Raw genomic sequence first — 15232 nt, forward strand, 5'->3', positions numbered from 1 at the left:
TCGTTTGAGAGCCCTCCAGGGAAACAGGGCTCCTTTTCCACTGTAGGCCAGGTGGGCCTGGTCAGCGCTAGAACAGACATTGTGAGACGCTGGTCCGGCTCTGTATCCAAGGCTCTATATCTGAGGTCTGGAATCAATGGCATGGGTCTGCTAGTGCCACCAATGGCACCACTGGAACAGTACCCAAAGGAGTTCACAAAGTTGCAGCTCATCCGGATCTACCAATAGATCCAGAGTGCCCGACTGATGCACCTCAGGCAGAGCCCAGTCAGAGTCCCTTCTGATCCCATGGGGCCCAGATGTGCTTCAGAGTTATCAGGCCACCCAACAAGGAGGCTCATGGGTTCATAAACCTAAGTTGGGTCGATAGGTTACTCTGGCAATGGAATGGATGCAGGTCAGGCGTAGCTTCACCTGGATGACCTGGGAGCAGGGACTGGACTGTGGTGAATCCATTTTAGCTCTCATTGGGACTCAGTTTATCTTAGCCTTTGACTTCCAGGCCTGTGACTCCCCCCACCCCCCCCAAAAAAAAATCACCTAGTGACTTTTAACCTACTTAGTTTGCTCTGCTTTATTTCATTTATTTTATTATTTCTTGTAAGATGGCTGCCATTGTTTATAAAGATGTTTTGATTTGCATCATCAGTGCCAATCCGAAAGGGCATCATCATCAGCATCATGACCAGTGATGTACATAGGTATGGTTTTCATGTCCCTTTCTCACTTACGGGCGATAGGACCATAATGTACACCTGTTGGAGATTGTTCATATAATTTCCGCCACAAGTCTGCCTACTTATCAGTTGTTTAGGAACATATCTGTGTCCGGGATCCTACATTATCTGTATAAATACATCTCACACTGGCAAGGTCATCAGAGGGGGTCCTTCCAGATTCCATCTATGCTGTACGCCACTTAGCTGCAGAACTCAGCCTCTGTGTCACCATGGAGTCTAACCTAGAGACCTCACTCCAAGGTAACAAGGGTTGTCTGGAGCGCTTCTCATGGACACAGTACTGGCAGATTAGGTTTATCACACCTAGCTCTCTTTTGGGTAGAGATTAGGTTCTCTTTGCTAGGAATTTTATATTTCATGTTTATTGTAAGATGATTTGGGGGGGGGGGGGTGTATATTCACAACCCATCTTCACAAATCTGCTTCTTTTACTGTTCATTATCCTAATCATTGCAGCACATGCATTTTATCGTAGATTGCAGTCTTTTCAATAAATATATTGAACTCTCCTGCATCTCTTGTGTTCCGAGACTTGTTTCTACCGAGAGAAAAGGGTAACTTCCGTTCCACCACGACTTCCCTGACAGGTCTTAGCTAGAGTCCATGCGTAAGGCTGCCAGAAATCACCTTTGCTTTCTGAGTTTTGGTGAGGTACTGCTTAACTGATGCCAGATAAGTGACTATTTTATCCTATAAAAATGTAAAAAAAATTATTGTACAGAAAATGCACACAGTAATAATCTACATAACGACGTATATGCCCATTGTAGGGCTGCGATAAAAAAAAAAAAAAAAAAAAACTCTACGTTAGTGGATGTATCTGGTAGTTGTTTGTGTTGTTAACCGTGATATACTACTTGTTTTTTTGTTTGTTTTGTTGCTGTTATGATCTGTTTTCTAACTGTAAGGCCGAGTATTTACTTTAGTCCTGCAGTAGGTGGACCCCGTATACTTTCTCCACAGAAAGGCGCAAACACAACACTGAAATTATCTATGGGCACGAGTCATTCTTCTGAAAAATAAGCTTCATAAATGCCCAATGACAAAGTAAAACTGTCTGCATCAAAAAAGACCCATTATTCTGTCTGATAGAATTCTTCCATTTTGTGTTGTACAGTTTATGTTCCTTCATGGTTGTATGTACTAGCTTTTGATCATTGCCATTTATTACATTTTTATTGGATTAAAAGTATATATTTTGCTAGCATTTTGGCATTCATTTCTGCTATCCTTTTATGTTGGGGAAATCTACTTTGCATACGTGTGCGACTGAGTTTATGTTCAATTGTGGTTTTTAAACTAAAGAAGGTTTTTGCAAAATATACTGAGGGGAGTATTATTTGGTTTGGCCTAGATAACTCTGTCCTGTTAGTTTGCTATTGTCTGTATACGGATGTTGGGGGCGGGGTGACGCTACCACAAGTTTCTTAATCGAGTTATCAGTACACTAAAATGGTTATTTGTAGTACATCAAAGGAATATGTTATGAAGCAAGCTATGTTGCCACCATGTTCACTTATTGTAAGCAAGTGATTTTCAAAGGAAGGCTGTCAGCAGGCCTTGCATTTGCAGACAAACAATTTTAGTTTCAATTTTCACTACTGACCGCCTTCCAATCAGAAGGTAAGTTTTATTCAAGCATGTGACACTGTATCTTACACTGGTGGAGTTCATTCTGCACATTCCCAATGAAAATATTATACTGAGAAAAAAACAAAGCATGCCATGTCTTAATAGTGTACAGCAGGCCAAGCTTACCTTTTTTGAATGTACTAGTTTGCCTTCCACCGTGACCTCTAACCACCCTGTTGTTGTTGGAGTGCCCTCTCCAGTCTGAGCAAAAGAACAATGTTCATTAAGCATTTGAACATAGCTTCCATTTACATCCCTATATATCGAAATATACGTGGATAACAGCATACATGTGATACAAAAGACAAGTGTATATTCATCTGAAACAAAAGCGATCTTGTAAAGGGCAAACTGATTAGGTAAAACCTAACCTTCGTTCTGGTTATTTCAAATAAACCAATTTGCTAAACATATGTTAAGCATGAATATATATATAGTAGGCTCATCTTAAAAAAATATATTTACATACATATCAAGAATATTCACTTGGTGTGTCCACGGCACATTGCTAAGCTACAGAATCTGCATCCCCCAAACAAACCAGATTTTGGACTTTCTAATTTTTGTTGGAAAATTGGCAGATTCTTTCCTGTGATAGAGTGTTTTTAGGGGGGGGGGGGGGAGGGGGGGGTCATTCAGCTATGTGAAATGTTTGGCATCAGACTGAAAAACAAAGATAACTTTAAAGACGAATCAACCACCACTTTGGTGATAGACTATTAAGCGTGTGTCTAACAAAGCATCGAGGTATGTGCATTTGAAATGAATGCATTTTGAAGACATGAGGCAGCGTAGAGCTTGGTTTTACCTATGGAATTACATACGACTACATGGGCTGATGGATACAGCGCAACCTATTTTTTCTTGAGTACTTATTAGTCCTCCTCCAGCATGTACCTTCCCTCCAAACATTACACACCATCCTCAAAATATCCTGTTGTGGTGCTCAGTTTATGCAGTAAAGCATCCGCAGTTGAACACAAACCTGAACACAATCCCTGAAATTATAATGTGGCATATTAAATAAAAAGAGCACCTAGAATTTACACCAGAACTGGAAACTGCAGAATTCTGTAGAAAGCATACTTTTAAAATAGTCCAACATATATTACCTTATATTTTTCACTAGTAAATGCATTCACCTGAATCTTAAATAATATAAAACGATCAGTTCTAAATCTATTTAAATATGCCTAAAAAAAATGTTCACATATTAGATATCATCCATCCAAGGCTATCTATGTATTGCCCCTCACATCAAACCAATTCACTTTCATACAAAAAGAGGATGTCTTTCAGTTAATCTGATGAACAGGACTACACAATCTTGCATTGAAGGGATGCATGACCAGAAAAGGATACTTACTATCGCCAGCTTGCCGGGGAACATATTTTCCAGTTCCGCCTTGAGCTGTTGATACTGAGAAAAAAAAAAAGCAAATAACAAGCTTAACGCAGCAGAGCTCCAGTTGAGCAACTGAGACATTCCCTTAGTAATGTATGAGAACAAAACAGACCGCTGTGAAAAGTAAGTAAGGGTGCCAGATTGTAGCACCATAAAGGGACAAACCCATAGAAGTGGTGGATTTAACTCTACTTCCTAATCATGTTCTTTATTCTGCCTTTTCCATATGTGTTGATATTTTTCTTAGCTTTGACGACCTCCGAAGAGGCCCTGTATACTGCAACCCCTAACCTCCCAAGTTCGTAATTTCTTTGTACCTTGCATTACCTGGATCTTTCACACTACTGATGGGAGACTAGGATTCTCCTACTGATTGGATCTGTTCTACTGCTGAAAGTATAGCTCCATAGCTTCTTTTGGCTGTTTTACTAATCCTTGTCAAAGGATTAGATAGGCGGCGGTAACAGCAGTTTTCTGCTAAACTATCCAGAGGAAGAGCTGACCCCCACCCCCCATCCCCAAACTCTTGAAACTGAGGTGGAAGGGTCTTCAACAATTAGTTAAATATTCAGTTGGGCTTATTCACTAAAAAACGTAACTAAAGTATGTTCTTTTAAACTTGTTTGGGAGCTTTGTATCTTTTCAGTACCTCTGTCACTTAGACATTAATCGCTCAGCATATATACACATTGCAGCCACCACTGTAGAATTAGTATAACACTCTTAGGATACCAGAAGATTATAAATCCATTTTTTTTTGTTTGTTTTTTAAGATAAGGCGAACAGTTGCAGACTTTTTTTTTAGTTTTATATAACACAAAGTGAACCCCAAGGAATTTGAGCGCATTATTGTTTGAGCACGTTACATTACGCTTTTGTTTTTGTAGGCACAGGGAGATTCAGTGATTCGCCCAGAGTTACAGAATGTTGGGCCATGCAAGGATTCTATCCTGGCTCCCCAGTTCCAAACACACACACTTTTTCACTGAAAAATACATAAGTTCAAATAACGTTACTTTTAGGTGAATTTGTCAGTGACTACATTAATGGTTAGATCATGGGCCTTTGGGAGACAAAAACAAGTAGAACCCCAAAACAAAAACACAAAACTGAAATTGACCAGTTAGGAGCGATAACTATAACTTGCACCCCTGCCATGCACTCCTTATGACCTCACATGCAACACTCATGACATGTTCTATGACATCACTGATGACATCAGCCAATTAGTGCTAGTTTGTTTTTCAGTGGCGGGTAAGTACCATATCACTTTTCTACGTAATATTGTACAGAATGGGTCCAGCTAATGAGTAAGTGTTTACAAAAACCATGAGCTCCTATAGCTTTGTAGAGGTACTGAACTTGTTATGTTTGGATTCAGGAGCAACTGTGTGCAAGTGACAGTTGACTTGTATTCATTATGCTCCACACAACTTGTTGGTTCTGCAGAAAAAGTTAACAGGAGAAAGACTATGTCATAGATGCTAACATTTGTAAGCAGCCTTGAGTTGTTAGAGATAGGGTGACCAGAATTTTGAAGCCAAAAAATGGGACATTTCACAATTATAGAAGGACTGTAATCTTAACTCAACCAAGGGCACAGAATGATAGCACTCAGCGGCATATAGTTACAAAAGAGGGACTAACTACATAAATAAAACACATTTTTTAAACTCAGTGTATTGCCGTTCAACGAAATCACTTTCTGATAACATCTGCTAAGTATCTCTGCTTTGGCAAACAAAATAAAAGCACTTCCACTGTTTGGAATGGGACATGAGCTAAATTTTCTGAAGTCTCCAGAGACAGCTGGTGAAAAACCGGGACTGTCCCTGCAAATCCGGGACACCTATTAGAGAGCGTGTCAACATGATAACTTATACTTAACATACAACATTGTGTGCACACCAGGTACTAGCCTATGTGTGCTTTGCTTCAGGAGATGGGCTATCTGTAAAGGTTTCACCAGAGTATGAAGGGTGCAGGTAGTATTATCTTTAACACCTTCAGATCATGGTTACCCTTCAGTAAATAGGGCCTTGACAGCTGTTGTATCGAATGTATACTGTTCTTTCCCTTACAGGTGAGTAGTAACGCTCTATAAATCATGATTGATTCTTTTTAATACTCTGGTGTATGTCTCATGATAGTTTTGCAGTTTGCAAACAGTGTGTAATAGAATTAACTGTTTACAGTACTCGGTTATCTATCAATATCAACTTCATTTCTTAATGTAGGTTTGGTGTGAGGCAGGGGTTTGATACAGATAAAAGGTGCCCATAGTAGGGAACTTGCTTTAGAATTAGCATTCCCTATTTTGGCTTTCTCTGAACAGTTGTATACAAACTTCATTTCATACTCAATGAGGGTTTTCCCATATCTCTTTGGTTGATTGTTAACGTGAACTATGCTTCGTGCAATGCAAAAGTAATGTATTAGTCATATAGCAATGGTGTTATCAGCGACATCATAAAACGCGTCATGAGTGATGTAATATGCAAGGTCTTAAGCACTGTATGACGGGGGCACAAGTTATAGTTAGCACTGCTAAACATAACTGGTTAATTTGTGTTTTTAATCATCTCTGTACTTATCTCTTACACACATTTATACTTTAGCGCCGCATTTGTGTCACTTTTATATTTTGTCAGTTTGTGCCGTTTTTGCTTTAAAATGTGACGCAAATGCGGTGCTAAAAAAGTATAAATATCGGCCTTTCTGTCTAAAACAAGGGCCACAATATGCATTCCGAGTAGTAGACTGTATTGAGAACTCCTCTACTGCTTTTTACTATTCACAATCCTGTAACAGTCTTGTGAGATTGTAAAAATTAAAGACAGTATACACTTATTTTTATCACAGTAATTATCCCTTAGACACCTCCTCTCTAAATCTGGGTGACAGCATGCCTTTCTGCTGCCCCCTTATAGCTTTACTTCATTTCCACAACACCTCCAAATTTTCACAGTAAACTGTAATTGCAGCCATTTATTTTTAAAATTGCTACAGCCAGCCAATCGGAGCCCTTCCCCGCGACTTGCGGGAGTGTAGCGCTCCTGTGAGAGCATGAAGGCTCACATGAAAAACAGGCCTCTTGACCAACCACAGGGATATGGGCACTTCCGAAACTGTTGTGAGCCCAACTGGCAAAATATACAATTACTTTAGACTATTTCTCACAAACTAATGAACAGAGGCCTTGCTAACTGCAAGAATAACTATAGTGCCAATCTGTCCATCTATTTTTACTGCAGTGCTGAGTTACAATCAGGGGTGTGTTGAAGCAGATATGCTAAGTAGAAATTTTTAATGAATGTTTGTGTTTTGATTAACAAGGAAATGATAGAAAATTAAATGTAGAGAAATTAATATGCACGCTGGAAAATGTGCCCACGAAGAGTGGCTGCATCGTTCACAAAATCGTACAAAAAATGTGTGAAGTAATGAAAATGCGTAATAATAATGTAGTAATATGACATATTGAGATGTATAAACGTATGTTCTGCATTATATTGTAGCATTAACTTAGTCGAAGTTGTGGCCTAGTTGCCAGGCCTCATGCAGAAGCTGAATTTCTAGTGCACTGTAGAGAACCTAATACATTGAACTGAACCGCGAATGTTAATAAAGTCTGCTTAGCTAGAATTTTCTGCAATGTACCAAAGGACAGGAGATGATGGAACTAGACATGTAACGAATTTGGTGTAAGACAGGCTCAATGTACTTTCCCAGGACTCGAACAATAGAGACACTGACTGAAGAAGAAAATGCAACATTTTCAATACCTGATGAGCCGGATGATGAGGACATCGTACAGAGAACCAATCAATGAACTGAGAACGGCGTAATATTAGAATTCATAGATTTGCAAAATTAATATTATTGGGTAGTCATATCTGGAGACTAATTGACCAATTAGGAATTAGGGGGGGATGGACTGGGTAACCTTAATAAAAAAGTAATGACAAGGGGCAAAAACTTCAGATGTGAGGAGAGAGATGAGAGGAGAGAATTGACAGATGTGAGGGGTTAAATGCAGATACCAGTAGGCGATTCGAGATCCTGTCATTGGGCTCATGCTCTGAGAGCCTGATGCGTTGCTGATCGACTGATGACCTGAAGACGAAGGCTGACTTTGTTGCTGATTCAATCTGTTGATAGGTAGCTATGACAATGTGACTTTGTGCCTTTCTTCCTAGTTACCAACTGCGCTGTTTTTATAGTTTTTCTCCTAGCTAGGTGCTTTTCCAAATTCATGTTCTAAATTGTTTTCGCATGAAGTTCCACATGCTAAATGCTTATCCGGGTTAGGTAAGGTTCCTTGACGACGGTTGACACTGACAAATGATTGACGAACTGATTGCTGAACTCTGCTATTGATGTTGCTGAATTCATCTTTGTCAGCTTATACTGAAGCATTAGAGCCTCTGTTTTCTCAAGTTCTTATTAGATTAGGTTATTGGTAGTCACTAATGAATTAACTGAGTTCATTGAATAAAGTTTGAATTAACCCGATGCATTAGAATTGTAACTAATAGGGAAATAAAAATTGTTAAAATGTATATTGAGTTGAGGTTATTCATGAAATGTTGGTATAATTGTCTAATGATTAATGCTTCTCTTAGAAGTTATTGATTGGTTATATTGAATATTGGTGACATTGTTCACTACATGACTAGGATACTCCATGCGATCCAAAAGGTTCATTGGCCTATACGCGTCCCCTTGTACGTTTACTTATTAAGGACCAGGCACGCTAGCAGGTGCACACCTGTGAATGTGGGCGAGTTGACAGCTCTTCAGTCCGTGTCCACACGACAAGGCCCTGCTACATAGACACTCCCCCCACCCCACGGGGCGTGGTTAAATGAAGGATGAAGGGCACTGTCAGTGCAGGGTAAACCCCCTCTCTGCTGCCAAGAAGCAAAGCCATGCATGCCTACAGTGCCAACATCTGCGGAGGAAGAAGCAGGATCGCCTTGGAGTGACTAGAAAGCACATTTAAGGTTGGCCCTATGACCCCCTCCCGGGAGGAGGAGGGTAAAATGGAGGGAGGGCATGTGTGCAGCATTCCTCTGCCAAGGGCTGGCTGCACTTTAACGCTTCCTAGTGTGCACTTAAAACATACTATGTGCACCACACAGATGTCACTGCACCACTAATATTAGATTGCAGCACTTTTATCATGTTGCAAGGCATAGTAAAGTTATATTAAGATTACATTTTACTGTGTCAAGTTTATACGTCCATGAGCAACTAAGCCGTGCAAACATTACAAAGTAAACTTTAAAAATCACTTCAATTTTCTGTGCAACCAGTAAAAGTAAGAGTGAAACAATATTAATATTTTAATGAATACTACTTGGTGTTAAAACCATTCTTATAGTATGTGTAATAATACACACATACAAGGCATTATGATCAGCTAGATACCAGTTGAAACTGAACCAGTTTACCCAGCACACCTCCAATCCAGAATCAAAAGCATTTTAAATCACTGCAAGGGTTAGCAGTGTCACTGTAAAAAGAAACTCCACTTCAATATTATACTGTCTAAGCACCCCTACCTATCTGGTAAGAATCGAACAGAGCCACCTATGGTGAACTGACTGTTATGGAACAATTTAGAGCCCACATTGAGACCCCATTTCGGGAAATGGGCCGTCCGCTAGCAGGGGGCTATAGCACACAGCAGCTGCTACCCTGGCACTCCTTCCCTGGGAAAGGGGCATGAAGGCTAGCTTCACATGCATTGCCTTGTGAGGTGCTGGTACTGGCTGAGGGAGTCCCTCGTGCCTGGGGGCTCCAGGGAAAGAGGAGCACCAAAAAGTACAAAGGAGTGCCTGCAGGAGTCAACCCAGCCGCTGCTCTGGATGTTGCTTTTTCACTTACACCGCTGCACCCTCCGCCGTTGTAAACACAGCAATGACAAGCGTAGGTTAGGCAGCTGGATGGAGGAGGGCTGGACATACTAACTGTTCTACCCTGAAAGGGCAATGCAAACAAACAGTAGGAATATCTGCAACTACTATTAGTAAAAGGCTGCTCAAGTAATTTAGACAACAGCAGAGGGCAATAGTGGGGGTGGGCATGCAGTGACAGGGAAGGGACGAATGCTGCAATAAAATGCAAGTGGCTATGGGCTACCAAAGACAGGCAAACAGTAACATAAGCAAGAAAAAAAAATATAGACCCACAAAACTAATACAAAGAACCAAAGCGTAAAGATACAGTACTTGGGTAGTGCTCCTTGGGAGCATGAAAAAGACAACAAGCACTGGCAAAGCTAATAGGTTTCGCCTTTGCTTTTCTAAACCTACCGTACTGATTGGATTATAAATATTAGAAAAGGGTTATAATAATGGTTGTTTTAAATTTTGGTAAACCATTAATAGTTGTTTATTTTGTGATATTTGTTGAATTAATATTGCAGGGTTCCAAACTTGTACCTAATTTAATATGCCATTGTATTAGAGTATAGTAATATGTAGTAAGTTAAATGCCACTACACCTGCTGCACCATTCAAATCATGTCCTTTTGAACCGCAATTGTGCTTAGAAGTAAAATTTAGTAATACTTTGTGTTTAGTAGGTTTCCTAGAGCTTTTGGGATCAGTGGCACTGCACTTGCTGCATTATTCAAGTCATAACCCTAATGCTTGCAAGTATTTGTGACTGCCTGTTTAGTAGTAAAATATAGCAATAGCTGGTGTTTAGAGGAGTTCGGACAACTTCTGGCCCTGGTGCCACTGCATGATGGAAGTGTCTGCAAGATAACAGCAATTGTGAATGCCTGTTAATAAGTCACTGAGAGATTAATAATTCAAATTAAAACGTTGTCCAATTACACAAATGACTTTCTTAAATGAGTGAGTGGCAATTTAAGAAACAAACACTCAAATAATTGTAATATTTACAACTGTTATTCATTAAAAATTTAATTAAGTTATGAAAAACACAACATAATGAGCCTACTCGCTGCTTGCTTTACATCTGCACTCTATACTCTACTGCAACACGGCAGACATGTTTACACACATTTCAACGCAAAACGACTTGCATTCAATTCATCTTTTCGCGTACAAACACTAACAAGTAACCAATCACCAAAAACCGGATGGTGCACCTCGTCTATGCTCCGTGCAAAAGCAGAATAGAAGAGGAGGAAGTGACCTGGCAGCCAATAAAAGCAAGTAAGTTCAAGCGACGTTTGAATAAACAAAACGGGAATTTCAGGTAAGTAAGGGACGAAGTGGGAGCAGGTTCCAAGTCCCTTTAAAGATTTTTTTTTTTTTTTTTTTAGTAACGGAAGACAACGCAAGTGCTGTGCATGTAAAACCTACAAAAGAGACAAAAGGGAAGGATTCACCACTAACAAGCAAACATTTTGGAAGGACAATCCAAGTAACAAATAAAAAGCAGTGGAAGGACGTAAGCTCACAGAGTATATACAAGAGGTCTCGAAGTGCAGTTGAGACTCAACCTAAAATGCACAATCTGTGGCCTAAGTTCTAGCTGTCTGCCAAATTTGGCGTAACTCCGTTCAGCAGTTTTTGCTGTAGCCCCTCTTAAAGAAGCCTAATGAAATTATGGGAATTTTGAGCCCCCCACCCACCTCTCTGCATGAATCACCCCAAACTTTGCAGAAAAGAGCTGAGATAGATCGTTTTTTTTGTAAAGTTTTGGAAGATTCATCAAACGGGGCTAAAATGATTAGCAAACAAAACAAAAAAATCTTTCTATGGAAAAGCGGACCAAACTACAACTACTTGGTGGCAATCAAGTAAGAATGCTGTAATAAACATGTAGGTTTGATACCAAAAGCACGGTTAATGAGTGGGAGCAGTCAAAAACAAGTCAAGAATCTCCGTTCCCTTGTTTAAGCAAAATGAGAGATAAACTCTGAATTAAAACAGGAAAGCATAAGTAATTACATTGTAATGTCAGAAAGCAATGTTCGTGGTTAATGCTGAAGCCAAGAATACGGAAAGATGCCATTTGTAAACACTAGTACAGTATCATTCAATAAGGAGGACCATGCCGTTGCATGTATATCAAGGCTGATTCATATCAGCTTAATCAATGATGCTCAGAAAAACACGACACTGATTAAGCTAACAAATTTAACATACATAGTTTTTGAATGGTGCCATCTTGGACCCAGATATTTGGCAATGTAGGCTTATTTAGAAGAAATATTACAGGGATGTGGAATTCCTATCGCCCGACGCCCGGGACATCCTGTTTGGGGTCAAGGGCAACAAGTTTTTATGTTTACTTTGTCCTTGGGACAAGTAGGCCCAACCCTCTGCAGCACAAACCCTTTGGCTGCCTGTTTACAGAGAGTGAAACTCTCTGCAGTTGAGGTAATGTGTTTCCAAAAGACAATGCTGTTCGAACTTGTATTTATGGTTCATTATTTGAAAGCCTTCATTATTAGGGTAAGTGCTGTAAATAAATGTTTTAAGGTCACACTTCACTACTGACGTTGGTTCCTGTACAAAAAAAACAAACGTGTATACACATTTTTGAAAAGTTTAGGCTATGAGGCTAAGTATAATGCTCCCAGAATGCTCTGATTAGATGCAAATGAAGTGTCATTTAGTAAAATGTGTTGATGCATGCTAGTATTTCCCAAAAATATTTCTAATGGAAAATCAGTGTAACCATTTTCAACACGATTATGGGAAGCATGAAAATAAACAAACACTGACAAAGCCAACTGATCTGACATATTTTTATAAGTCTTTTAGTTTCATCAATGCGTGTCTTGTTTTGACATGGCTTTTGTAACACTATCGTTGTGGGAGCTACCAGGCCCTCAACATTGTAACAAACACTGGCAAAAACACCCCAAAAAGTTTTTTAACTCTAAAAGCACACGTTGCCACCAGTGGCATAACAAAGGCCCCGCAGCCGCCCTCCAGGGGGCCCCTTCAGCACAGCACCTGCCCTGAGTGAGTCTGGAGAGGGGGCTCCTCCATGTTCTTTGCAAAGGGGCACCCTCCAGTTTCGTTACGTCACTGATTGCCACTGTAGTTCCTGACACTGAACAAAACTACTTTGTGTGCCAATATGCACCGTGTGGAAGAGCAGAATGCGATCACTCACAGTAAAGCCAGCCGAAAGAGAGAAAAATAGAAGTTTAATAAAAACAAAATGTCTTTGTTAACACTAGACCTAATTAGGGACCAAGACCCACATGTAGGTAGCTTTTTGCATGTTGCAAACTGTGACTTTAGCTGTTTGCGACGTGCAAAAAGCACATTGCGATGCACAAACCCAGTTTTGCGATTTGGTAACCTGGTTACTGAATCGCAAAACAGGTTTGCGACTCGCAATTAGGAAGGGGTGTTCCCTTCCTAATAGCGACTCGCAGTGCAATGTAGGATTGTTTTGTGACCGTGAACGCGGGCGCAAACCAATCGCAGTTTGCACCCATTTCAAATGGGTGCTAACACTTTCGCAAAACCATTGTGAATGTCACTGTAATGAAAATGTCACTTACCCAGTGTACATCTGTTCGTGGCATCAGTCGCTGAAGATTCACATGTTGTGCATAGCCCGCCATCTGGTGTTGGGTCGGAGTGTTACAAGTTGTTTTTCTTCGAAGAAGTCTTTCGAGTCACGGGACCGAGGGACTCCTCCTCTTTGTCTCCATTGCGCATGGGCGTCGACTCCATCTTCGATTGTTTTCCCCGCAGAGGGTGAGGTAGGAGTTGTTTGTTAGTAATAGTGCCCATGCAATGGAGTGAATAAGTATGTACCTATCTAAGATTTAATATATTTACAAATGTACAAAGTTGAAGCTCACTTCCAAACGGCTACAGGCTCCCGGGGAGGTGGGTGGGCACATGTGAATCTTCAGCGACTGATGCCACGAACAGATGTACACTGGGTAAGTGACATTTTCAGTTCGATGGCATCTGTCGCTGTAGATACACATGTTGTGCATAGACTAGTAAGCAGTTATCTCCCCAAAAGCGGTGGCTCAGCCTGTAGGAGTGGAAGTAGTCTGAAATAAGGTTCTTAGTACGGCTTGGCCTACTGTGGCTTGTTGTGCTGATAGCACGTCTACACAGTAGTGCTTGGTAAATGTGTGAGGCGTAGACCATGTGGCTGCCTTACATACTTCGTGCATTGGAATATTCCCTAGGAAGGCCATGGTAGCGCCTTTCTTTCTGGTTGAGTGTGCCCTTGGTGTAATGGGCAGTTGTCTTTTTGCTTTAAGGTAGCAGATTTGGATGCACTTAACTATCCATCTGGCTATACCCTGTTTCGATATTGGGTTTCCTGTGTGAGGTTTTTGAAATGCAATAAACAGTTGTTTGGTTTTTCTGATGTTTTTAGTTCTGTCGATGTAGTACATTAGTGCTCTTTTGACGTCTAATGTATGTAGTGCCCTTTTAGCTATGGAATCTGGCTGTGGGAAGAACACTGGTAGCTCTACCGTTTGATTTAGGTGGAACGGTGAAATAACCTTTGGCAAAAGTTTAGGATTGGTCCTTAGGACTACTTTATTTTTGTGTAGGTGGATAAAAGGTTCCTGTATTGTAAACGCCTGAATTTCACTTACTCTTCTTAGAGATGTGATGGCGATGATAAATGCAACTTTCCATGTTAGGAATTGTATTTCGCAAGAGTGCATGGGTTCAAAGGGTGGGCCCATGAGTCTTGTTAAGACGATGTTGAGGTTCCATGAAGGAACGGGTGGTGTCCTTGGTGGTATAATTCTTTTGAGGCCTTCCATAAATGCTTTAATGACAGGTATCCTAAATAGTAAAGTTGAATGGGTAATCTGCAGGTATGCAGATATTGCTGCTAGGTGTATCTTAATGGAAGAGTGTAGGAAAGTACCATCTTGCCTGGCATGTTACCCCCATTTTTCACTGTATATATGTTGTTTTAGTTGTATGTGTCACTGGGACCCTGGTAACCCAGGGCCCCAGTGCTCATAAGTGTGCCTGAATGTGTTACCTGTGTAGTGACTAACTGTCTCACTGAGGCTCTGCTAATCAGAACCTCAGTGGTTATGCTCTCTCATTTCTTTCCAAATTGTCACTAACAGGCTAGTGACCATTTTTACCAATTTACATTGGCTTACTGGAACACCCTTATAATTCCCTAGTATATGGTACTGAGGTACCCAGGGTATTGGGGTTCCAGGAGATCCCTATGGGCTGCAGCATTTCTTTTGCCACCCATAGGGAGCTCTGACAATTCTTACACAGGCCTGCCACTGCAGCCTGAGTGAAATAACGTCCACGTTATTTCACAGCCATTTTACACTGCACTTAAGTAACTTATAAGTCACCTATATGTCTAACCTTTACCTGGTAAAGGTTAGGTGCAAAGTTACTTAGTGTGAGGGCACCCTGGCACTAGCCAAGGTGCCCCCACATTGTTCAGAGCCAATTCCCTGAACTTTGTGAGTGCGGGGACACCATTACACGCG

At 40.7% G+C, this 15232-nt stretch overlaps 1 long non-coding RNA gene across 1 annotated transcript in view; it reads right to left on the reverse strand.

Annotated features, from left to right (window-relative positions):
- LOC138259623 (uncharacterized) overlaps window positions 1-15232 on the reverse strand; it is an 86513-nt gene that overhangs the window by 16376 nt on the left and 54905 nt on the right. The window contains exons 3-4 of the long non-coding RNA XR_011198758.1: window positions 3739-3792; window positions 2499-2573 (exon numbers count right to left, since the gene is read on the reverse strand). This is a non-coding gene — a long non-coding RNA (uncharacterized lncRNA). The remainder of the gene's footprint in view (window positions 1-2498; window positions 2574-3738; window positions 3793-15232) is intronic.

This window comes from Pleurodeles waltl, chromosome 9 (assembly GCF_031143425.1).
Source record: "Pleurodeles waltl isolate 20211129_DDA chromosome 9, aPleWal1.hap1.20221129, whole genome shotgun sequence".
In the NCBI taxonomy this organism is placed as follows: Eukaryota; Metazoa; Chordata; class Amphibia; order Caudata; family Salamandridae; genus Pleurodeles; species Pleurodeles waltl.